Consider the following 25,000-nt stretch of genomic DNA (forward strand, 5'->3'; position numbering starts at 1 on the left):
CCACAGTGCAGAGGTCTTAAAAGCAGGCGGAGGGAGAAAAATAGATTTTGTATTCATTTTATTTATTTATTTAATCTTTATTTAATTAGGCAAACTTGTTGCGATTAAAAATCTCATTTTCAAGAGAGGCATGAGAACAATTTACATTTACAGCAACAACAGCCATGATGGAAAGATACACGGAAGGGTGGACGAGGGGGGGGAAATGTTTTCTCCTTGTTTTCCCTTTTATTTCTGTCTTTCTTCCCTCCTTCTTACCTTCTCGTCCCTCTTCTTTCCCAACTCTCCTTTCCTTCACCTCCTTGCCTCCTGTACCTCCCGTGCACCGAGGCTGCAGCCGGAGCGGCGGATTAGTGAGGCATCGTGATTGGTTTGTAATTTATGGAGTCCATAAGTGGGCCACATTGATAGGGCTGTTTAAGGGGAGCACACCGAGATGCCACTTTATTTAATACATGGGGACAGGCCCTGGAGGTACAGCTTGAACCTCCAGTCAGCATGGACACACACACATACACACACACACTCACAGGCATAAATGCATGTGCAGAATGTACGGTGCATGCACCGATGTAGCTGCACACAAACCTACACTATAAAATTGTTTGACGTGAGCCTTTAACTAACAGTACGCTCTGTAAATCATTGTTGAAAAAAAAGAATGTGAAGAGTGGGTGCATGCTTTTGAGTGGGTGCAATGCACTAGACACAGTGCATTGTGGGTCGAGTAGGGCAAGGTCAATGGTCAAAATTATTAGACAGCAACCAACCTCTTCATAATCCCTAATAAAAACCTAATTTATGGGACAATATAAATAGACACTACAATTCGTTTTATCCCTGATTCCCACTGAAACCACTCAGAGATAATTTTTACCAGTGCAGCCTTCAATATTTGCTTGTTTTTCGTGTTCGAGACACAACTCAGGTCTCGCCCTCCTAGTCAGAGATAGCCGTCCAACCCTCCACACGGCAGCATGCATCCAATCCTCACGGGCCAAAGCTCTGGAGAGAAAGACGATCTGCCCACAGCGGCGCAGCCTGCCCTCTCATCTGCCCTTCACACAAACACGTCTGCACGCACGCACGCACACACACGCATGCACAGCCTTGCCCTCTCCTCTGCCCCCCGCACACCCGCCGTAATGATGTCTGTTGACCTCTAACACAAAGGCTGCCCTGGAAGATTAGTTTACAAGTGGCCTTGGGACTCTGGGTTTCAAATCTTAACCCCTGCAATTTTCTGCATTGATTATGAATACTTTTTTTTTCTGTGTGGCCATGCCACCGCTGTCGAGACGGCTCATGTGTGATGACATACCACTTTATCTACATAGCTGTGTGACATATTTTCGAAGCAGTCCGGATTAAGAATGCTATCAGAAAATGTCAAAGTCAAAATAACCTTGGCTTGTAAGGTAAAATGTAACAGCTAATGACTAAACTGACAGGGCTATTATAATTTTTCAAGTCAAAATATCTCTCAAACAGTTCTTCTAACTGTATTTTTGTGGTCTTAATGAACAGATGAGGTTTGTTTGGTTTCGGCATAAGATGACCATAACAACAGAGCAAACATTTCCCACTGATGAAGACCATTGGATGCAGCTCAAAACTCAGGAAAATGCTACTAAATTAACATTGAGCTAAGTTTTTTTTTCCAATTTACTTTATTTTGAAAGTAAGTTTTTGTTTTTTCTTCAACAACCCTAATGTGCATTGGTATGGGGCAAAATAATAAGTTTGTACTTGGACATTCATTTTCATGCAGTATACGTTTTTGTTAGTCGTGTGAGTTTGAGAATAATCTTTAATGATCATACCAAGTAATAACTACCCATCTGCTGCCTAATTTTATTACTGCTTAAGTTCCATCCTCCCTTCTCCTACACGTTAAGTGGGATCTTGCACTGACTTACATAACACTTACAAGCTCAAATGCACACACATACAGACACACACGCAATAAAACATAAGTACCACCAATCCCTAAATGCCTACTCTGTCACCTCTAACCAATATATGCACACACGCAAAACTCTCTCTCACACACACACACACACACACACACACACACACGCACACACACACACTCAGACGTCAGCGGTGATAAGTGGCGAGTGAGTAATAGCCGAGCTGTCTGGCAGCCAGCTGCTAGGCCTACTGTTTACATGCCAACTGATTACCCTAATTTCAAACGCATGCATGGCAGCTAGGCTGATAAATAGTCCGTCCCCCCCACCACCACCGCCACCATCTATTCCTCTATTGTGAGCCACTGCAGGCAAGTCACCCATAATACCTTTTTGATTATTCAATAAATAACCCATAATTCGACATTGATTGGGGCTGCGAATTGGCTTTGAGAAGGAGGAGGAGGTGGAAGGTGCACTGGTGGGGAGGAAGGATCGGTCCGGTGGTGGGGAGGGTGGGGAGGCTATCGACCAGTGGTGGTCATTGCTTCGATGACCACTGGTCGTTTGGGGTCACCGCTTTGTATGAATACACACAAAACAGGCGGAGACGCGTATGTGTGGAAGCGCACACCTCTGCCTCTGCCCTGATGTGATTAGGATGAGGGTCATTAGTTCAGCCCCGTTGCTTATTGTCCAAACAAAGATGTCCAAGACTAATGGAAGCTACTTGATAATTTGGGTGAAAGATGAGAAACAATGAAGCATTGCAGGCGGACATTTTTTACAAAAAAAATCCATTCTCCGCTGCCTTACGACTCGTTTCCATCCAACACAGCCGTCATGGCCAGACATTTGCAAACATAACTGGGACGTTTTTTTATCCACATTCGAATAGTTAGTTATAAGGCTCAGGCACTGGTCAAGTGACCCCTGCGGTTTCAGCTCACAGGCAGCGATGAAGCTTGACGATGATTGCAACAGCCAGTATTTGGTCACATTTGTTGGCCCCGGGCCCATTATGTTAACCACCTTGATGAACATTGATTGACTAATTCTTATCTCTGCTTCCGGCAATATGACCTCACTTCATTGCTTCAAAAATTTGCCAATGTGTCTTGGCCCCCAAATTATCCCCGCTGCTTTCGGTGAGCGCCTCACCGTGACATGGTTAGTATGGACCGTATTGAAACTTCGTCCCCCAAATGGATTATTCCCTTCTCCTAAGTAGGATGGATTTTATGGTGCTTGCCTGATCACTATCTGAAACCCACTAATCGTTTGTCTCTCTTTCACTCTGTGTGCGTGTGTGTGTGTGTGTGTGTGTGTGTGTGTGCGCGCAAACCCCTGCTGCCTTGATGTTGCCATTGAAGTGGCCCTGGCGTTGTACTTATTGGAGTTCCCTGATGTTAGATATTGGAATATTGATCCCGAAGAATGTTTAGCTTTCACTCTTCTCTGGTTTCATTTATATGCTCACACAGCTGACGCCCACTTCACACAGCGGTACAAGCTGCAGATGTGGCAGTACATGAGGGACCGAGATCAAATCAAACGATCTCAATCGATGCCGGAGGGGGGAGGGGAAAAAAAAGTCTGAGTAAAAGATTTGGGTTTCAGAGGGATTCCGCACGCGCACACACACACACACACACAACATCTCGCATATCCGACAGGAGATTGGAGCTAGATCAAACAGACAACAATCAATTGTCTGTGAAAAATAAACTCTGCAAATTATATTGCATTGTCTTTGTTTCATTTAGAAATTAAGATTTAGGTGAAAACTGAAAAGCCACAGTTTGGTTAGGGCTCTGCAAGACAGCAGCTAAACTTTGTTCTGTTGGCAGTCCCATTATTCCACAAGTTGACATTACGGTCAGAAAACACACGCGCACACACACACACGCACACACACACACACACACACACACACACACACACACACACACACACACACACTTACACTCGCCGGTGTCTCCAGAGCAGACTCACGCAGTCATCACCACTTCATAGGGCAGCTGATGACTTCAAAAGGAAAACGTTGAGCAGCAGCCCCTTCACGTTTTTTTCAGAGACACCGGCTGAGCGAGTCTCACTTTAACAACAGTTGCTATACAGCGCAATGCCCGTTTCCTATTAAATACCTTCTCCCAATTACCCATTATTTCCCCCCTATAAAAACCCACTGCAGACTGCATCGCAAGGCTGTTTTATCCCGCCGTCACCCCCGCGTCCTTTTTGGTTGCGGAAAAACATGTTTCAACTAAATGCAACCTCGGAGAGCCATGAGAGAAAAGAGAGCGCGCGAGAGGGTGGGGAGGGTGAGGAGGGGAGGGCTGGGGAAAGAAAAGGTAATTTAATGAAGTGAAACGTTTGATGTTGTAAATAAAAAGCAGACCGGCGGTGGGCAAGAGGCTGGGGCTAATGGACTTTGTTGGATGGTAGGTGTGGAGCTGCTGATCTTTAAAAAGCCTAAATAAAAAAAAAAAAGTGAACTTCTCAGAAACAATGCCAAGAAAGCCAGCAGCCCCCTGTGCTGGATCCCTGGCCCGGGGCATTTACTCACTGGTGGGGCTTATTATGTAATTACAGCAAGGTACTGTAAAAAGCACTGCCAACCCCCTCATCTGAGTGTGTGGGTTTATGATCATGTGCGTTTGTATCTATGTATGTGTGTGTCTGTCCTACCTTGATACGATTAGAGATTTAATATCAGCAAACGGCAATGGTCTGCTGAGTGAGGTCTGTTGAAGGGAAGCCTGAAAAAAAAAAGAAAAGAAAAGGAAAGTGATGTCGTAGAAGAGCAGCGGAGAGAATGATGGGAATGATGGGACCTGAAATGGAGAGGAATTAAAGACAAGACAGGAGCAGTTAGGAAGTTAAAAGGAAAGGACGAGGGAATGGGACAGTGGAAACAGGAAAGGAAAACAAGACATGAATAAAAAGAAAAGACGTAAATAGTAATAGGGGGAAAAAAAGGGGAGGGAAGGAGGAAAGCAAAGAAATGAGAACACATGATTATGAAGGTTAAACAATGGCAGTGGTCATTATGCTTCACTTTCAATGAGAGGGAGGAGAGAAATCCCCCCCCATTTATAATTCATATCCTCAATTACCACTAATAAAGTGGCATGAATGGGGCCAGCCCAGGGAATGGTGCAGGCACAATTACATGTAGTATAGCCCCGGCATTAACATTTTCTATTTGAACATTTTTCAGCCTCAATTTCTCTCGGAGTTAATAAGAGCGATGATCCCTCCTTGACTTTTTCATGAAATTATTGTACGGTTATAATATTCCAATCTATTAGCCCTTCCCCCCTTCCCTCTCTGTAATGTATTCCAGCGTTTAATAGCCTGGACTGACTGGACAGTGAGATGGAAAGAGAGAGCGAGGGAGGAAGAAAGAGAGAGAACATGACATTGATGAGCGGAGTAGGTCTTGTCGTTTTGACCGCCGAGGGGGTGAGACAAAGGTCTGATATATCCCATGCAGCGTTTGAATTGAGGTCCCTCCTGAGGCCGTGCCTATCATCCGAAAAGCTTTCTGTAGCAGTGCCACTTTTTTTTTTTTACCACGTGTGGGAACCACTGCAGGGCTGATTTTAAATCTTACCATGTAGTCGCTGCATGCAACATGGAGTTTCAGTGGTCACTTCATGGGATAATAACTTGACTTATATACATGTGTGTACTATATATGATGTGGACGTGACAGCAGACTGACCATGGTGTGTGGCAGGAGAGTTGCTAACTGACCCTACATGCTGAAATGTCAGTGCTTGTTGTGCTGCTGGAAATTGACATCTTTCTCTAAAGAAATGTTTATCAGGATTTGAAAATATTCGTTTTTGAAACAGCCCAACAGCAACAGCGGCAAACTTGGATGAGCCTATATTTGGTTTGGCCATAATATATCTGATATTTTATATTTTAGGCTACATAAATGTATCCCTACTGCTATGGCTTATGTATCCCATAGCTGGTGGCTTAAAGAAGGAAAGTTGTGCCCTGCACATAGATGTTTTGATTGTGTTAGAAACGTTCGCCATGCATGAGCGATAAAAGGTGGAACTAGTAGTAAAAGGAAAGGCGCCGCAGATGATGCCATTTTCCTTGCAGGCCACGGTCACTCCGCAACCTCCGATGTTGGCGTAATCAAAAGAAGCATATGGTATAATCTAACCCAGAGACACAAAAGACAAAAAAAAAAAAAAACATCAAAGCTACCGGGCCAAGCTCCAGCGTTGTGTTGCGTTGTTATGCCGGCGGTCGCGGAGCCACGTGCCCGATCCTGATGCTGGTCTAATGGGCCTGTTTACTCCACCTTCCCCCCCCCTCCCTCTGTCCTTCCTTCATCCTCCCACATATAAAATGGCAAAAGTATTCAGCAAACCTGCCCGCCCGCTTTTATATAAAATAGCAAAGTGTTCAAAGCTTGTAAAACACTGCAGGGCTGACAGTTTAGTAGACTCCCCGCGGATTAGAAACTTCTATTGCGAAGGCGGCCACGAGGAACCCAACAATCTGGTGTAAAATGGAATAGAATAGAATGAGTTTGTTAGGAAAGAGCTGCTAAATTTGACCTCAAGCCATTATAATGTGTCAACTCGTGTAAGTGCTCCACCTCTGGTACAGGGATTTCAGTGGCCGTTGCACTCATCACTAACACACAGACACACACACAAACACACACTGTAACAAACGCAGATAGAGAGAGGTCACAGACTGAAAACACACTCGTTTGCGATTTTTTTTTCCCCACAAACAAAATCACACACCTAACACATTCACACAGAATGCACACACTCTAACACACACACACATGCACGCACGCACACGCACACCATGTGGCTAGCTGAGAGCCAGCTGCTCCTTTCCACTTCACATCACTATGGGCTAACGACTGCTAATCCCCCATAGCTTTTCCCTCAAAGGAACCAAGGCAGCAGCCATGATCTAACTCCTATTGAATTCCAATTACCCTCCATCGGGATTTCACAATAAGAGTCCCCCCCCCTCTTATCACCACCACCTCCACCAACAGACCTCTCTTACTTCCAATATGAGCCACCCAGCGTGTAGATAAAGTAACAACAGGAACACATGTTTATTTATTTTTACACTCGTTATTCATTTTTTATGGTTTAAATTCAGCTACATTGACGTGCCTTGGCAGTGCTCACTCGCTCATCACCGATAGCAGTTACTTGACCTTTACAAAACCGAAGTGGAACTAAATTTTTTTCCCCCACATAGCAACAGTTGCATCCTCGGCTGGAATTGCCCACCCCTTTTCTTTTTTTTACCATGGAAGCTTTGCCCTCTCTGCCAGGCAGGGTCCCTTGTAAAAGACCAGCATCAATGAGCGGAGGCCCAGCAGGGAGCCTGGCAAGCGCACACTACTGAACCCTCCCCTCCCGTCAAGAACACAGCTTTACACACCCTCCCTTGCCTCCTTCCTCCATCTCCTTCTTCCCGTCCTGCACTCTTGCTCTTTCAGTTCTAGTTATTAACTTTATAGGCATGAATCAGGGATGTAAAAAAAAACAAAAACACTAATGAACGGCCCATTCAAACGATAACAGGGTGATAAATCGCATGGTTTGAAAACATGTGAAACACTATGGTCTGTAACCATCAATATCTATATAATGGAGGGCAACAGTTACAACACCAAAGAACTTGTAGTAGTTCAAGCTCCCCCACTCTTGCCCCACGTATCTGGTTTAATTTTGCCCCATCAAACACTGAATTCCAGTCGTTCAGAGAACAACACTGAGCAATAAAACAGCGGGTGGCTCCGGGGTGTACTGTAGGATGGAGGAGGGCGATTGGATTCCTGGTAAAGTCTGAGACAGAGTGCTGCTATGGTTACATCGGGTGGGACCTGGAGTGAAGAGGGCTAGACATACTGGGAAAGTACACGTAGAGTAAGTAATGTACAAAATAACATGGGGAGTGCTTATATCACCAATGTGACAAAGCAATTGCCAACCATGGCGATCCCCCGGCTTGGTAAACTGTCTACAATGCCGATTGAAAAGGGCAGACAAACTATTAGACTTAAGAGATACTGGACCAATCGGTGCAGACAAGGTGAGTCCAAAACCAAAAATCTCTGCTTCCTGGAGAACACCAATTGGGGTTCCAATCACTGCAGAGAAATCAATTACAATTGAAATGTCTTCTCTCTGGCGATTACAGATAAGTACACAAACCGAAACAAACACCGAGGATACACACTAACTTCTTTGAGAAAAATGCAACTTTTGACAGTTTCAAATGACCGCATCGGGGTAAATGTCTGCCAAAAGCATAACATCAGTCGGTTTATAACAGCGAATGTTTGCCATAGTCATCATCGTATGGACGATCATTCAACACGACACGCCGCCGGTAATGACTTTGACGTGTGTGAATGAAATAGCAGAAAACAGTTTGTCTGGTGTGACTGGGATAGAAGCTAAAGGTCGAAGGGAGTTTGTGTGGCACTCTCACTGTGGTATTGGCACTTCGGTTTTTTCCCCCTTCTTGAAATGTCCTCATTCACACTTTAATGTCTTTCTCCGCTTTTTATATGATTACAGTATTATGGAGAGATCGAGTCATGGCATGGTTTATTACCACACACACACACACACACACACACACACACTCGCATCCAAATAGCCCTGAAGATGCCGGGAGACTAAGCAACAGAGTGTAGTCCAAATAAGAAGATTAAATTTGGGTTTTCCATGCTCAGACAGTTTGGTATGTTGTGACCTTTTAGAGAACAGGACTCAAAATGCTGTTTGCAGCAGAGCTGAGTGTGTCCACCCAGCTCCCGTTTAATTGAATGGTCTTAACTTAACATAAAGCATTATAAAAGATTTACCTTAAAATAAGAACTCTTTCTGACTCCACTCCGCCCTCCTTACGCCTGTAACTATGGAACCTTAGTTAATTTTTTTCTTCCCCTTCCTCAACACCAGTTTTCTCTTCTTCCCTTTCCTCCCCTTCATGGCCTTTTTATGGTCCTTCACTGATACGTTACAGTTACATTCTGGATTAGTTGTAATAGTCAGCAGCAACTTGCATTGACTGTATCTGACATTTATACAATCAAAGTAGGCGTCAAGCAAGGGACTGGAGTGTAGAAAAAGTGTTCCCTACTTATTTATAATAAGCCTTTTTCTCTGTTTTATATACATGCTTACATTTTGAATGGGATGTGTTTGAAGTTGATGCAACGCGTCACATTAATACCACAAAGGTGCAAAGTGTGGAAAACAACTGTTCCTCGCTCACATTTTCCCAGAGGCAAATATAGACGTTGGGCTCTTCACCCATGAGAGTTTGGATGTTGGTGTTTTTCCCCTTCTCAATGGTCCCTGGTAATATATCAGAGGTTTTTTTCAGTCCAGCTGTTAAACGAGACTAAGAGACTAGTAGAAGCGGGAAAGCAATCTCGGAACAATCACGCTTACACGGGGAAGTGAGGAGATTCGCTGCCGCCACAGAGCTCCAATCAGAGGAGACTGAGGCTTAAATGTCACAGCAAATTGGACATTAGGGTGCTTTGCTTGTTATGGGGAGAAAAAAAAACATGAGCGAGACATTGTTTCCTTAATTTCCTTTTCTTTACGTGAGTAGTGTGTGTACATGCGTGTGTGTGTGTGTGCGTGTGCGCCGTGGCCATCTATCCTCTCAGACATGTTTAATAGGTCTTTGGCTGCGTTGACCGAGGGTGTAAATGTGTCATACTTTATTAGAAATCCCAAAGAAGAGGGCTAACATTAATCACTGGCTCTTGTTTATGAAAGTAATAAATGTTTCACTGAGTGCTTTATTGTTGGCTGCCAGATTTGGAGAAGCATAGAGGGTCCTTAGTGTGTGCGTGTGTGTGTGTGTGTGTGTGTGTGTGTGTGTGTGTGTGTACATATGTGTGTTCAGTCCACCACTGCATCATTATAGCACCCCAAACCCATGAGATATATTCTCTCTCTCTCTTGCTCTTTCTCTCTCTCAGGCTTTTTGTCATGTTGTCAGAAAGTATGACATCACCGCACCCTTTGACCCACGTAGTCAGGAGAGCGCTGATTGGATGATTGGCTTATGGAGGACGTCCACATTGACTCCAAACTCAATTCTGCTGATGTCAGGAGCTATTACAACTGACGGCATGTGCACACAGATAGGACAGCACAGTGTGTGTGTGTGTGTGTGTGTGTGTGTGTGTGTGCACAGTGCGTTTGTCCATGGGTGCTGGTGTGTGCAGTGATGTCCAGGGTTATATAGGTCAAACGTCTGAATCTGGAGCATCCCCCAGCTGAAATACCAAGCGAAATGTCAAAGTCTGCCACTGTGCAATCCCTCAGATCAATAGTTCAATTGGACATAAAGCCATCGCTCCATTCACCGGGGCTAACATGCTAGATCGTGTGCCAGCCTCTTTTCTGAACTGCTTCAACCATAACCAGCCGAAAAACGCTACCTCAGTAACCCTGAGAAGAAGAAAAATAGAGAGAATCGTGGAGCTCATTCTGTGGAACAAAGTTCTGTCCTTTTGTCTTAAACACCAAAATCAATCATGCTTTCTTGGAACACCATTGGCTGTCGAGCTTTATGTTGATGTGAGGATTCACTGTGGCACACACACACACACACACACACACACACACACACACACACACTGTGGCTGTGTCAGTATACTTTACCTGTATCCACCTTCTCTGCCCACGTGTAATAACGTGAACATATAGGTCTCATCTACCAATGAGTCAACATGTACGGTACAGTACTCAACTATATGGAAAAGAATGTTAATACAGCATAGAAACGGATAACAAAAAAAATATTGACAAAAATACTGGCTATTTGTCTTTGAACAAAGTCTTCGAGTGAACAGATGACGGTATATATTCAGTCCACAATGTATGTTCGGATTTTTCACACACCTTTGGAAAAGACGGCTGTATTTAAAACGGGACACCTCAGCGACACGGGCCGTGGACTTTAAGAATCTCACATGGGTGCTGAACTTTTATTTTCCATCTGGAGAACGAATACTACAGCCGACGGACACATTACGGCGCCGTAAGTATGACAATTACATGGCTCGAGTGTCAGATAGGGAACCCGTAATCGCGGTTCCCGCTCTTCCTTCGGGATTTCCGTCGAGTCAATGTTCCTTGGAAGCTCGTCTCAGCTCCCTCTGAATGGCCTGTGATATTCAGTAGATCCGTAAGGTGTCTGTCTGTCATACGGCTGCAATCATCGCTGCTCTTTTTTCACTTCTCCCCCCCAAAGTCCCACGTCGAGGCATAAAAGTCATAACGATACATCTAAAAAGACAATGGTTCACCGTGCCTGCGTTACTCGGGAAATCACGACAAATCATAAATTCAAAGAGCCGCCGTTGCCCCTCCCCCTTCACTCCCGCCCCCTCCACGCTCGTCCTCCTCCTAGTTAAGTGTGGAATAATGTCATCTTAATGATTATTTTTTTGCGGTATGCCATAACAGCATAATTCAGAGAGGGCGTAGTGATTTTTTATGCCCCTGACATATTGTTTTGCGGGGAGTGACATAAAAGCACGGTGACATGTGGCATTTTGGGAAAGGTCAGGCGCTCCGTCTCGGCCGCCCGTCCATCTTCATAACGTCGCCACTTGTCATATGGAAACTGGCATCACCAATCTTTGTCTCTCTCTCTTTCCCCTGTCGCTCGCTGCCCCTCCTTTCCTCTCTCACTTCCTGACGCTCTTCTTCTTTTTGGTCTCCTGCCTTTTATCCCTTTGTATTTTTTCATCGCCGCTATTTTTTTCTGTCATGCCACATCTCATGTTCAGTTTAAAGGACAATGCTAACCCCTCCCCCCCCCCAACATGTAGAAAATGACCCCTTTAGTGAATAAGAAACAGTATTCCCACAAACACATACGCACCCACACAAGGCCTCAGGGGTGCTGCGGGGGACCGCATGTCAACAGCAGCTGTGAGGACTGCGGTCACAGAGAGGGGCACAAATGCTAATGTCACAAATGCGTCATCTCTCGTTCCAGGCAAATCATGCGTGTCTGTTTTTGGTTTGGCGGTTTCAGGAATCCGCTTCATGCCAGCGACTTATGCCAAACTGATGCTCGGACAGGAATTTGTCACATTCCCTCTTGCCAAGATGGCAAGTTTGTAGATCGGGTCGTTCCAAATGCTAGATTGGCGACAATATGGAAGTTTACTGTTCAGAATTACACTCACATTGCTATAAATTATATTTGTTATGACACAAAAGGAAAGGTGTTACAGCACAAAACGGGAAAATAAACTTATCAGAAAATGTTATATTCATCTGCTCCTATGCATTCTGGGAGGTTTTCCTTTATGCTCATCTTGTTGCACCACAAGGTAAACTCATATACCATTCAGTCCGGGGAAGAGAAAGTTAGCAAAGACGGTATATAGCAATATATTCTTCCTCACCTTCTACCACCAACTCAGTTTAAGGCAAATTAAAAATACAACGTTGGTCAAACTTTAAATTAAGAGCCTTCAAAGCATAAATTAATAATTCCAAACGGTTTCACTTATATTATATTCTAATGCTGGAAATTGCAAAAAAAAATACAAGATGCCACAATAGACATTCTTTAAAAAATCTACCCGTCCGATCCCCAAGTCTGTCCTATCTTTTCTCCCTCAGTCTTTTGACCCCATCAATCCCTTCTCTCTTATTTCACTGACAAGCAGTGGGCGTGGCCACCCTGCCATCCTCTGTCCTTTCCACTTCAAGAGGACCGTGAGTTGTTTTTTCCTCACACCTGCATCTCAAGTTCTTCAAATGGGCAACAACCTCATGCCTCACTTTTTCAGAACCTTATTTTTTTTTTTCTCGTTCTCCTGGCGTGTGAGAGCTACTGTGTGTGCCAAACGGAGGAGATGTGTGGGCTTATGCAGTCGTTTGACTCACGGTGAGAAAGGTTCACTCCGTTGCAAGGATGTCGCACAGGCGGAGCAGGGGCTCATACAAACATGCAGATACAGTCAGTCAGCGTGACATGCATATATAGAGCCGTGGGTGTGTGAGGACAGATGGAGCGCCTGTGTATGTGTGTGTGTGTGTGTGTGTGTGTTTGCAGGTCGCACTGTGTCATGGAGGGTGAGTGAGGTGTAATTTCTCTGCAGTAATACTCAACACTCCGGCACTGACAGCTTTAATGGTGATGGCCTTATTATAGAGAAGACGCCTCGCCCGTGTGTGTGCGTGAGTGTGTGTGTGTGTGTGTGTGTGTGTGTGTGTGTGTGTGTGTGTGTGTGCGGGCATTATAATGGTGATGGCCATATTATAGTGAGTGGAAGACGGCTAAAAAGGCTTGGATTTATACCAGGCCACGTTTACTGACATAAGAATAATAGGGCAGAAGAAGGCGCTGAGGGTGGGTTGGGATGTATGGGTGGATGGGGGGGTGGGGGGGTTGGTAAGTGCCATCTGGTGACTATTGAGGTAGTATGAGTGTAATAAGAGCTGTTTAGTGCTGACCAGTAGGACAGAGAGTACACGCACCTTGTAGAATATAATATAATAGAATAGGTATTAAACCCATTTAAACAATTCCCCAAAAAATTCAGCGTGTGTGTGTGTGTGTGTGTGTGTCCCGTTTTAAACAAAGATCCTGCCATATTGCTGTGTGTGTACTTGCATTGTGTCCTTCCAGTAACAACGGGGTAACACGACTCTGTGGGCCTGTGGTAAATGTTATGTCGGTCTGATTTACAGTCTCTCTCACACACACACACACACACACACACACAAGTATACACCCAACCTCCCTTTCCTTCCCTCCTTCCACCGCACCGTTTGCTAATCTCGTCCGTCTCGATGTGACACTCAGAAGTAAAACTTCCTGTAAGGACGCGCTTATACGCGACCTGCACCTGCTGAGCCGTTGCAGTAGAGGAAGAGGGCTGTGCGGTGTGTGTGGGTGTGTGTGTGTGTGTACGGTTTCAGGAGAGCCAACGGACGGGCCTGCCTAGTTAGGGCGCAGCGTAAATCGTCGGGTAAATGTCGGTTGACCTCTTCCTCGTATTTCAAAACCGGGGGCCGCGCCATGCAGGTCCTCAATTTGTTCTGTTCCACAAAAATAAATCAGTCACGCAGAGTCAATTTCAGCACCGTTTTTTTTAATCTCTCTCTCTATACATCCACATGTCCCAAAATGGGTCTCGTAGTTCTTACAGTAACATGACAGGAGTCTCATTAAGTACGCAGTTGAAAACAAGTGAGCAACTTTAAAAACAGATGATTTGCTGTCTGAACGAGCAGTGTGTGTGTGTGTGTTTGTGTGTGTGTGTGTGTGTGTGTGTGTGTGAGATTGAGAGCTTAAAGGTGTCCTTATGCCGAGTGCGTTCCAAATAGCGAGAGCACTTGATCCTGAAGGATCCAGCTCTCATTTCATTCTGTAAACAAGCCTGCTGTTGTGTGTTTATCCCGGATCACTACACTGGGCCTAAACACGGCTCCCCCCCCACCACCACAAGCCCCTCCAAATAGGCAACTGTGAGTAACAAGCACCGTTATTCCTCTCCCAAATTATTTTTTTATGATTTAATAAGTCGATTTTGGTGTATTTGTTCACAGCGGAGGATAACAAGCATCCTCAATATGACCCTAAATATTTTTTTTTATGAACCCATAATCATGTTTTGGGGGGGTTGTTTGTTCTGGGCAACCTTGTAGGCCTCAATATGTCTGCCATACTCCCTTATTAGTGGGCATAATAACTTCTGCTTAAATTACTATTTAGTGCACGCACATGACCGCTATTAGTAAAACATTAAAACAAGGGTTCCACTATCATCGTTGCAGTTATTGCACATGAGAACGACGTAGTGGTATTTCACCATAATGAGGATGTAAGAGCTTTACTATGAAAGTATTTTACGAGGAAACTTCTTTAAGTAAAACAACTTTCTTTTTTTGACGTGAAACGTGGATTTAATACCAACTGGAACCTGAATGCGGACATATACGACATTCAATCATCTGCACCTTTAAGTGTGTCATTATTTTTAACTTTGGACAAAAGCTCAATTCTGCTTTAACTTGAAATCAATGGCCGTGGCTGATGACACCGCAGCATGCTTACGGCTACATTTTCATATCACTTCAGTGTGCTTTTATTTGTGTATTTTGTCCGAAGAAGCACAATCAAGCAGCTTGTTACCATGTTCTGCCCCTCTGCAGTGGAAATCACTACACAGTTGAAAGTCCAAGTTCTTCAGCGGTACAAAGTTTTGTGCCTGAGGTGTGTGTGTGTGTGTGTGTGGATGAGTGGGTGGGTATCTATTGCACACAGATTTTTTACATCTGTAAAAAAGTGTGTGGGTGTGTATCCGTGTGTGTATCTGTGTGTGTGTGTGTGTGTGTGTGTGTGTGTGTGTGCACTTTCCAGCAGCAGACACTCATGGTGCCTCAAGTGTGTGTGTGTGTGTGTGTGTGTGTACGTGTACACAGCAGGTTATATTTGCCAATTCAACTCGAAAACAAGAGGCGAGTGAAGCTGCTTTTGGGTTGGGGGGAATGTGTGTATCTATAGAAAATCATGCGTGTGTCACACACACACACACACACACACACACACACACACACACACACACACACACACACACACACACATCCCTCTCACTGATGTCTTCACTCGTTCCGGTTGCAGCACACCTGAGAGGGACCAGCTCTTTTTATGGCAGTAAAAACAGTTAAAGGACAGTGTATTTTCCCCGCATGTCTACACCGGTGTCCTATGATCTTGGACTCCTCTGTCCACGTCCACCCTCTTGGCCCCCTCTGTCCTCCAATCTTGTCCCTCTGAGCTATAGAACTGGAGCTGCTCGGCGGGGCGTGTTCGCCATTAATGAATTTACTGCTTGATAAGACTGGTGCCCGTGCAGCGACGACTTACCACTGCCATAAAACGCTGGGAAAAAAATATCTATGTAATTAACCTTTACTAGCTGTGTGCATAGGCCGCGCTGCATGATGTGCTGCGTACGTGTCGGCCGGAGATGTGTGTGTGTGTGCCGCTTTTATCTGTGCTTGTTTGCATGTTTGACCCGGTGCCGGTTCATACCTGCTGTGTGTGAGTGTGTGTGTGTGTGTGTGTGTGTGTGTGTGTGTGTGTGTGTGTGTGTGTGTGTGTGTGTTTGTGTTTGTGTGCGCCCGGCGCGTCCATGGGGAGGAGGCAACGCTATCGATAACGCTGCAGCCATCAATTGATCGTTAATCACATTTTTGCCAGATAAGTGCGTCACCTGATTGACTCCAGACTGACTGGAGACAATAAATACATATAGTCTATAAAAAAAACGGCAAAGCACCATGGGAGAACAGGGCGAGGCGCTGGAGGTTGACACGTGTGCCGCGGTGCCAACGTCGCGACGAGCCCAGCCGTAAATCTGATGTTAGTTTATTACGGCTTTACACTGTCCCGTCTTATCTGGGTGTGCTCGATTAACAAGAGGGGAGAAGATACGAGGAGATTAGAGGAGAGAAGAGAAGAGAAGAGATACCATTAGGACGGATGTCTACACTTTCTCTCGCCATTCATCCACTAACAGGAAGCCTCTTGTCGTCCGGGAAGACATATAAGACCTGCTATTCTTCTTCTTCTTCTCCTTCTTCTACCACGGAGCCATTTCCTCTATTGTCCAAGACACATGCACACACACACACACACACACACACACTGTAATGGGTAATAGATACAGGAATAATGCCTGGGCTAAGGAATAAAGATAGATGGATGGGGAGGGAGGGAGGGACGGAGAAGGAGAGAGGAAAGGAAGATAGCAGTGAGTTATGAAGCGGTACCCAGGGGGTTAATCTCTCACAGGCAGTTTTCATACGCCACACACACACACACACACACACACACACACAGAGTAAAGGTGATGTCTGGCCGTGCCAAGCCGGTAGCATGCTAGTTAAAAGTGAATAAGTTTATGGCCGGTGTAAGCCCTCATACATCAAGGAGCAGTTTGTTTAGCCAGCAGTGTGACAGGGTACAGTAACATGGGCAGGGCTGGAGAGTGGCCACGGCCGTGATAAATGGGTGATTGCAGGAAGGATAGCGTCCCAGTATCTCTCTCTCTCTCTGTGTGTGTGTGTGTGTGTGTGTGTGTAAGAAAGGGACATCAAAGCATGTTTTTTAGCTCCTAGATTAATGGCGATTCGAGTATTTGATCTAAGTGATGTTTTTCCCATTTGAAGAATCTCTTTTTGAAGCTGTAAATATTGCAAACACCCCTCTTGACTTATCTCCCGGTACCTGTTTGTGAAATGCTATTTCCCTGCAGTATTGACAAAAAGCCTACGGGCTGCTGTCTAATGTTTTAAATTGTTTCTTTTTTTTTTCCTGCTTCGATTGCAAATCTTTCTCCTTTCTTTTTTTGAAATTCAGAATCGGTTTGAGTTAGGTAGATAAACAATTTTTTAAATGTAAAAGGCTTCTTTGCAGCTGTAAAGTGAGTGATCCCTTACGACAAAGTGATTGGATTATCTTGTAATTTAGTTAGGTTGTTTAATGTCTCTTTCATTCCACCATCCCACCAGGATGGGGAGTTCTGGAGATGGATTGGTGTGCGCGGTGTTATTGCTTTATAATTTCATGTCTTCTATTCGGCCCGCAATCCCTCCATCAATATCCAAGCGGCTTAGATCTTCCTCTCAACATCAGTAACCACTGTGTATACAAAAAGAAGTTACATGTGATGAAATAGTGAGTACGAGCTGTGAAACTAAAAAAAGTAGAGGTGTCCTCATCAGTAGCAGTAGTGTAACTAAGTACTCCATCACATTTCAGAAGTGAATTCAGTTGCTTTTTTACTCCACTACGTGTATTTGACACAGTGACTATAGTTTCTAGGTTTGACAGTGCAGAGAAAATTCATTAAAAATAATAATGCATTTGTTCAAATTTAATAACCAAACTTAATAAAATAATCAAAATCAATCAACAAATCAAACTTGTTGCACCTTCACCAGCTAAAGCAGACACGTCCTCTGACTATTGAACACATAATGTAACGTACGTGTCAGTTTACGTGTGATGGAGAGTTCCCGTATTCATCAAGTCTGAACAAAAACCTGACCTTGATCATGTTTTGCTTGCTTTTGTTTGGCCACAAGGGAACTTAAAGTAGGGGCACATTTTGGAATTTGTCGTTGTTCCTCCTCTAATCTCCCCTTATCCTTTTTTATGGGTGCAACACCTTTCTTTTTTTTTGCATTGCCTATTGATTTTATCAGTAATAATAATCATATGATATTAGAGTCAAGAACCATATTCTACATCGTGAGGACTTTTACTTAATTATTCCATCCATCCCCGCCCCAGGCTCGGTCCCGCACCGATCCAGCTGTGGATCTGACTGTACCACGGTGCCGAGCAACAATAGTCCTCTCAGTCTGTGTGTGTTTGTGTGTGTGTGTGTGCGTGTGTGTGTGTGTGTGTGTCTATAAGGCTGCAAACAATAGGTTCATTATCAGTCGACCACAATAAGGAACACAGCTCTGTTCACATTTGTTCACGGTGGCACTGTTGCATTCTCATTGCAGCCAGTGATAGTGAGACTGTCCGTACCCACAGAAAGACGGAGAGTGAGACGGGACAGTGGACGCTGAGACAGTGGAGGCGATGAAGAGACAGCCGCGGAGGCAGACGGGCAGATAGGCAGGGAAGGAGCGAATCCCGCCATCCAGCCAGTCGCCATCCCCCCTCCCGCAATCACTCACTTCTCTCCCTCTTGGCGAGGGAAAACAATAAGATATAACAATTGGCAAATGGCTGAGGCAGGCGGAGCATTACAAATGAAATGTAATGTTGTTACAGTTTGGAAATAATGAATTATGAGGATAAGCGGGGATCTGTAAAATCGCTGTAGCGATTTACCGGGGGGTTTCATTTTTCAACTGTATTGAATTATGGGGAATTGGCCTCATTCAACTGCAAAATACAAAATGGGGAATAGGAGGATGATTCACCGTTACATCCAGTGCGTGTGTGTGTGTGTGTGTGTGTGTGTGTGTGTGTGTGTGTGCGTGCGTGCGTGCGTGCGTGTGTGTGTGAGCTTATACAGTTGTGTGCAAGCATGTGCAACCCCAGAGTGTTTAATTATTTGTCCGTGTTCATGTGCATAAGTGTGTATAGGTGCTTCCGCATTAACATACATGTGATGTGTGTGCATTTGTGTGTCTCATCGCTGAACGTGTGTGTGTGTGCGTGCGCGCGTGTCCCTCCCCCTAGACCTGTTGAGGGCTTTCTCTCGCTCACCCCACCGCACATGTGATAAATGTCCCTTATCGCCTCTGTCATTGTAATAGCCCCACAACAGGCCCAGAGAGAGAGAGAGAGAGAGAGATAGGGGCGAAAGAAGGATGGAAAGAGGGGTGAGCGAAGGGGAGCAGGAGGGGATCGGGTCACGGGGATGTGGACAGTCACAGTGGAGGAGAAAAGAAAAAAAGACGCGGAAAGAAAGAAGAGGGAGCGATGGATGGTGGAGTGGAATGGGATAGCTGGAGTTATCAGCCGGTCTTGTAGGGGAAGAATACGCATCAAGCTGCCAATCATCCGGCCTGAAAATTGCTCTGAGATTTGAGTCCCCAGACGGTGTGTGTGTGTGTGTGTGTGTGTGTGTGTGTGTGGCGTGTGTCCAGAGTATCCAAAGCCCCTGTCGTCCCTGTGCCATTAATGCCCCCATCCCTTCATCCGACCATCTCACCCTCTTTTTTTTCCCCTCTCGCCATTTTTACAGCTCAAACGCCCCCCCCCCCCCCCCCCCCCCCCCCCCCCCCCCCCCCAAAAAAAAAAACACATCTCTTCTCTCCCTGTCACTAAAACCTATACTCAAGTTGTTTGAAACACTGTTGTCGTCAGTGGCACCGGCTATTAGGGGGAGGACGGCAGACAGAGGGAAAAGGTAGGAAGTGAGAGGGAGGGATGATCGAGAAGATGGAAAAGACTGGGGGAGAAAGGGCGAAAGGAGAGAAGAGAGGGAAGGTTAATATGTGAGCAGAAACCATTTCGGTCTCTTTAATTTTCTATTGATCCGAGCTGCAGTCCTGCTCAGCCCCCCAACCTTGTGTGTTTGTGTGTGTGTGTGTGTGTGTTGGGAGATAAAAGCCTTCAAGCTGTCGCAAACAAAGGTACAGACGGCATCATCACTGTCAAATTAAAACCACATATCTCTTCAATTTTGGTCATTTTGATTCAGGGTTAAACAAGACAAAGATAAAAAAGCCCATTAGATTATCTGAAAAAACTGCTGGGTTGTTTTTCTAAGCTTATGATCGTTAATGTGTGTGTGTGTGTGTGTGTGTGTGTGTGTGTGTGTGTGTGTGTCATTCTTGTGAGTTAAAAGTATATATATAGATACGTCCTCAGAGAAAAAACACCAAAGGCCCCACACAAGCAAAGTGTAGTGAAACATCCCCCTCTGTTGGACACTTTGATATCACCAGGCAGAGGGAGACGAGAGGAGAGGAGAGGAGAGGAGGAGAGGATGGAGGAAGAAATGATAGGCAGAGTCCTGTAGAGCAGAGAGATAGCACATAGATAAAGATCACAATGATGTCCAATTGCAGCTGAGGGATGCAATCGCACGGTGTCTGATTGTCAAACACACACACACACACACACACACACACAAAATAACCTCAGGTGCGACCTGTGCAATACCCCCACTCCAGTAGATAGACATCTTTGGTCTTAACCTATCAAGTGTTCCCACCCGGTTATATAGTTTTTCCTCTACATATCCGGATTATATGACTGTACATGGAATGAGTGACAGAGACGCAGGCGGTCGGACAGGGAGAGGCCTCTGAGAGAATGTGAAGAGTGCTCATGTAAATTATATATCGTGAGCGCCGTATAAATGATTCTCTGTGTCTTTATGGAACGTCGTGAAAGTCATGTTTTCACAAGCAAACCCAGTTTTCAGTTCGAGCCAGGGAGCACTCTGATTCTCGGGAAGTCGGGGCGACCCGCACACCACAACACAGCGCCCCGAGGCGCAGGCCTGACCGGGAACTTAGGAAAGTTTTCCATTTGCTGGGTTGCAGACATTTTTTCCCCAAAGGGGCCTGTGGTCTGTTTTCATTACAGCCAGGACGACTGACCCCCAGGGAAAAAACACAAAATTCCCATCAGCAAACTTTTAACTCATATGTTGGGTTTTTTTTCCTCAGTGCAAATAATGACACGGTATTTGCTGCAAACCTTTTACAATCTGAAAAAAACACGAGTTTTATTCTCATCAATATCTTCCATCTAAGTTGTGGCGACAGAGATTGCCAAGATGCAGGAAGTTTTGCCTTGTGTCCGTTTGATTCTTATTCCGGTGACACTCCGGTGAGACGGGTAATATAGCAGACAGCTAGGCAGACGGCGAGATAGATGGAGGGCCAGACTGCTCCCCTTGTATGAAGGATTATCCCCTATCCTCTGTTTGTGACAAGAGCTGATAAGGGCCTGAGAGGAGAGGCTGAGAGGGCCAGTGACACACACACACACACACACACCTCCTGACACTCACACACACATATGCACATATAATCCACAGTGAGAGAGATATCAATCCATCATTTAGAGCCGGGGATTGAGCGAGAGGAAATAGGTTCTTCTGGATTGCTGACAAGCTAACACACACACACACACACACACACACACACACACACACACGCATGCAAGCGCGCACACAAATAGCATCTGCCGCACAAAAGGCTCATGAGGGCCTGCTTGAATTACTGTTCAATTCCATCTATTTATCTGATTTACATGTGGCTATTGTTGTCAGCACAGATGTTTATCTGTGTGTTTAATGGCGGTGACTGTGTGTAAATCTGCAAGGTTGTCGCTGACTGAAACCGTAAATCTGAAACGATCCAAAGTTAGTTGGCAGGAGCTGTAAATCCAAGTAGAAGAGCGAGTCACCTGGACACATGCAGCGCAATCTGACGGATGATTTCATTTAGCTTTTTTGTGTGAAAATGCAGCGGGATAAAATCCTCAAATTGTTACTTTTTTACACAGCATGTATACGTAAGCATTCATTTAAGGATAAAATATAGTAGTTTGATTACTTGTTTTTTTAAGACAAACCTTCCTCTTTTTTTTGCAGCGTGTAACAATTGAAACCGGCAATTTCACTCTGTTTTAGAGAAAAAAGTAATTGTCAAAGGTGGGATGGGGGGAGGGAGAACTTCAGAGCGCCGCGTCCCCAAAGTCCGACCATCGTTTCGCTGCAGAGAAGCGGCACAGAGGTGGTGCAGCAGTCAAAGTGCTGTCAGGTGGTGGAGTGGGCCGCCAGCTGACAGACGGGCAGACGGCGGGAACATGAAAAATCCCCGCTCTACCCCTCGACATGACCACATCTCTTGAGGGACGTGTGTGTGTGTGTACGTGTTAATACGATATGTGTGGCAGGCAGAGAGGGAGGGACGCAGTAAAATCAAATCAAAACATGGAAACGGCTTTGTGCTCATTTATGCCGGCCCTGCTTGTCCGTCATTCGGCCCATGCGTTCCCCCTTGCCGACCCTGATGTCTAAATGTGGTAAGGGAAACAGACAGAGCTGTGAGTGCTGCTATTGATTACAGTTTGCAACAACAGGTCAAAGGGGTTAACACGTGTAAGAAGAACCTTATTGCGAGGTGAGGGGGCGAGGGGGGCCGCTGCTGCAGTGGGAAGTGGTTAAGGAGGTGCCTAAGGGTCTACGAGGGGCTTAAAGATGATATAATACACTCGCTCTCAACCTTGGCAAAGAGCTCAGCTCGATTCCCTGAAAAATATTGAGCACGGCGGCGTCTCGATATGAAAACACGCGTTCTTACATTAAAATGACTGCCAAGGAGAGTGGTGGTGGCTTCGGATACGTAGATCATTTTAAATCAACTAATTTTTGGCAAATATGAACGAAAAAATTTTGGGCTGATTGGTGTTTTCTGCGTCAACCAGTCCATGGCATCAGAATCCAATGAGGCAAAGTACTAAAGAGACAGAATACTGTATTTTATTGGGAATAACAGTGAAATATTAATGACTATCGTGTAGTAGTCGCATCGTTTCGTGAAATTATCCAGGAGACAACATTTCTCTGTTCGGACATTCTCAGGACTCAAGTCAAAATCAAAAATTGAAAAAGGCAAAAAGAGAGACAGAAAATCCTCTCCGAAACGGCAGCTCGTCTTTCTAGTCTTTTCGACTGCGAGACACCAAGAGAAAGACTGATGAAAAAACAGGAGGTGACACGGAGTAGGTGAAAGAGATCCAACGAGTTAGGAAAGAAAAAGGTTAGTCTCAGCGTGACAAAGACAACATGTGTGAGAGAGACAGAGAGTGAAGGAGGGAGGGAGGAAGTGAGGGAGGCAGGCTGCAGCGGGCCCCGCGATGCTGCGCGCCGGGTTAAGAGGCAGGGCCATTTGGCGGCGGCGCCGGTGCTCGACTTGATGGACGAGACAAACTGCCCGGCTCTTCTCTCTTGTAACTTTAAAATCATTAAGCCTTTTACACGGACACGCAGATTCTCCCGCCACCTCAGGCGATCTGCCGCCGTTCACGTCGCTAAATCAGCAGGATGGGAGAGGAGAGGATGCGCAGGGCAAGGACGCGGCGTCGATCAAAACTTTTAGCCAAAGTCTTTTATGATCAATTGAGCTGCTCCAGCAACCTGTGTGAGACAGAACCTAGTTGTGGTTTTACTTGATGTAGGTCTCGAACTTTAGTTTATTAACTGCAGAAACAACTCAGAGGGAAGTTTTTAAATCTGGTTTTTAGTTTTGCTTTGTAGTTTTGTAACTTTTTTATATATATCGTTAAACAAATCCCAACATATCACCTTCTGCCCTTAACTCAGTTTGGACCAAACCTGTAGTTATTGCATTTTGGTTTTGTACAACAGAATAGAACCTGTATTGTTCTTTTGTTGCTTTTACATATTGTAATAATCCAACCAATTTTTTTCTAGTTCAGTGTATTTGGGAAACCTTGAGGAAGATTGTAAATATTCAGTTTTTTTAAATGAATGGATTAATGGTTACCAAAATCTGAGACACAAGTCGGAAAAACATTTTCCGACCTTTCGAAATTGGCCCTGCTGTGCCGGACTGTTCCGGTTCCACATCTCATTCCTCGCATGCTTGTGGCGAAAACGGGTCGGAGATGAAGTTCAGGTGCGCCGCAGGTAATCCGGCACGGAGAGGACGGCGTGACATTGATCTAAGATTTTAATCTGCCGCTCCTGTTTGCCAGGCACGCGCCGCAATAACAAACACGGCCGCGTGTAACCGCCGAGACGCGCGGCGGGGATACGAGTTGTGTTAATAAAACCTCGTTAGCTCGGCTTTTACCCCAGCAAATGAGGGGGGAAAGCAGACGGTGACATCACATAATCATATCACTTCCTTTTTTTTCTCTTTTTCTTTTTTTATTTCTTGTGTGTGTGAGAAAGGCCAAGGATATTGATGATAAACCCCGCGGCAACAACAGGGTGGGTGTAGCTGCGACGCGCTCTAAATGTTGTCAATAACGAGTGGTGTGCGTCAAAGTGTGCACAGGCCTCCTCCCTCCACCCATCCATCCATCTGTCAATCCATCCATCCATCCCTCTCATCCTGCCCGCGCACGCCGCCTCCTCCGCTGTTAGGATTCAATTAACACGGTGCAGGCAGCCACGGCACCCTCATTAAAGCTAATTAGTTAAAACATCAGCCAATCTAGTGTTAATTGGCTTTGGTAATTAATTCAGCCGCTAGACCATATGAAAGCAGCCGGGGGAGAGATAATGAGAGGGAGGGAGGGAGGGAGGGAGGGAGAGGCGATAGAAGGAGGCAGCATGAAAGGCAAAAATATATGAGAGATTAAGAGAAATACAGCAATAGACGAGGACTATTTAGAAATCCCCTCCCTTCTGTAGGTGTTTCTCTCTGAATTCTTCTAGTTACTCAGTTATATATTCACGTTGCGTGTCAGAAAGATATTCCCGGCGCGAGTTCAAACGCAAAGAGGCAAAGCGTTGGCGCTCGGCAGCATCTACCTGACAGCCGGCTGAA

At 45.3% G+C, this 25,000-nt stretch overlaps 1 protein-coding gene across 16 annotated transcripts in view; it reads left to right on the forward strand.

Annotated features, from left to right (window-relative positions):
* rnf220a (ring finger protein 220a) overlaps nucleotides 1-25,000 on the forward strand; it is a 165,312-nt gene that overhangs the window by 85,120 nt on the left and 55,192 nt on the right. The gene's annotated exons all lie outside the window — the stretch shown is intronic.

The sequence above is a fragment of the Scophthalmus maximus genome, chromosome 5, assembly GCF_022379125.1.
Source record: "Scophthalmus maximus strain ysfricsl-2021 chromosome 5, ASM2237912v1, whole genome shotgun sequence".
Classification (NCBI taxonomy): Eukaryota; Metazoa; Chordata; class Actinopteri; order Pleuronectiformes; family Scophthalmidae; genus Scophthalmus; species Scophthalmus maximus.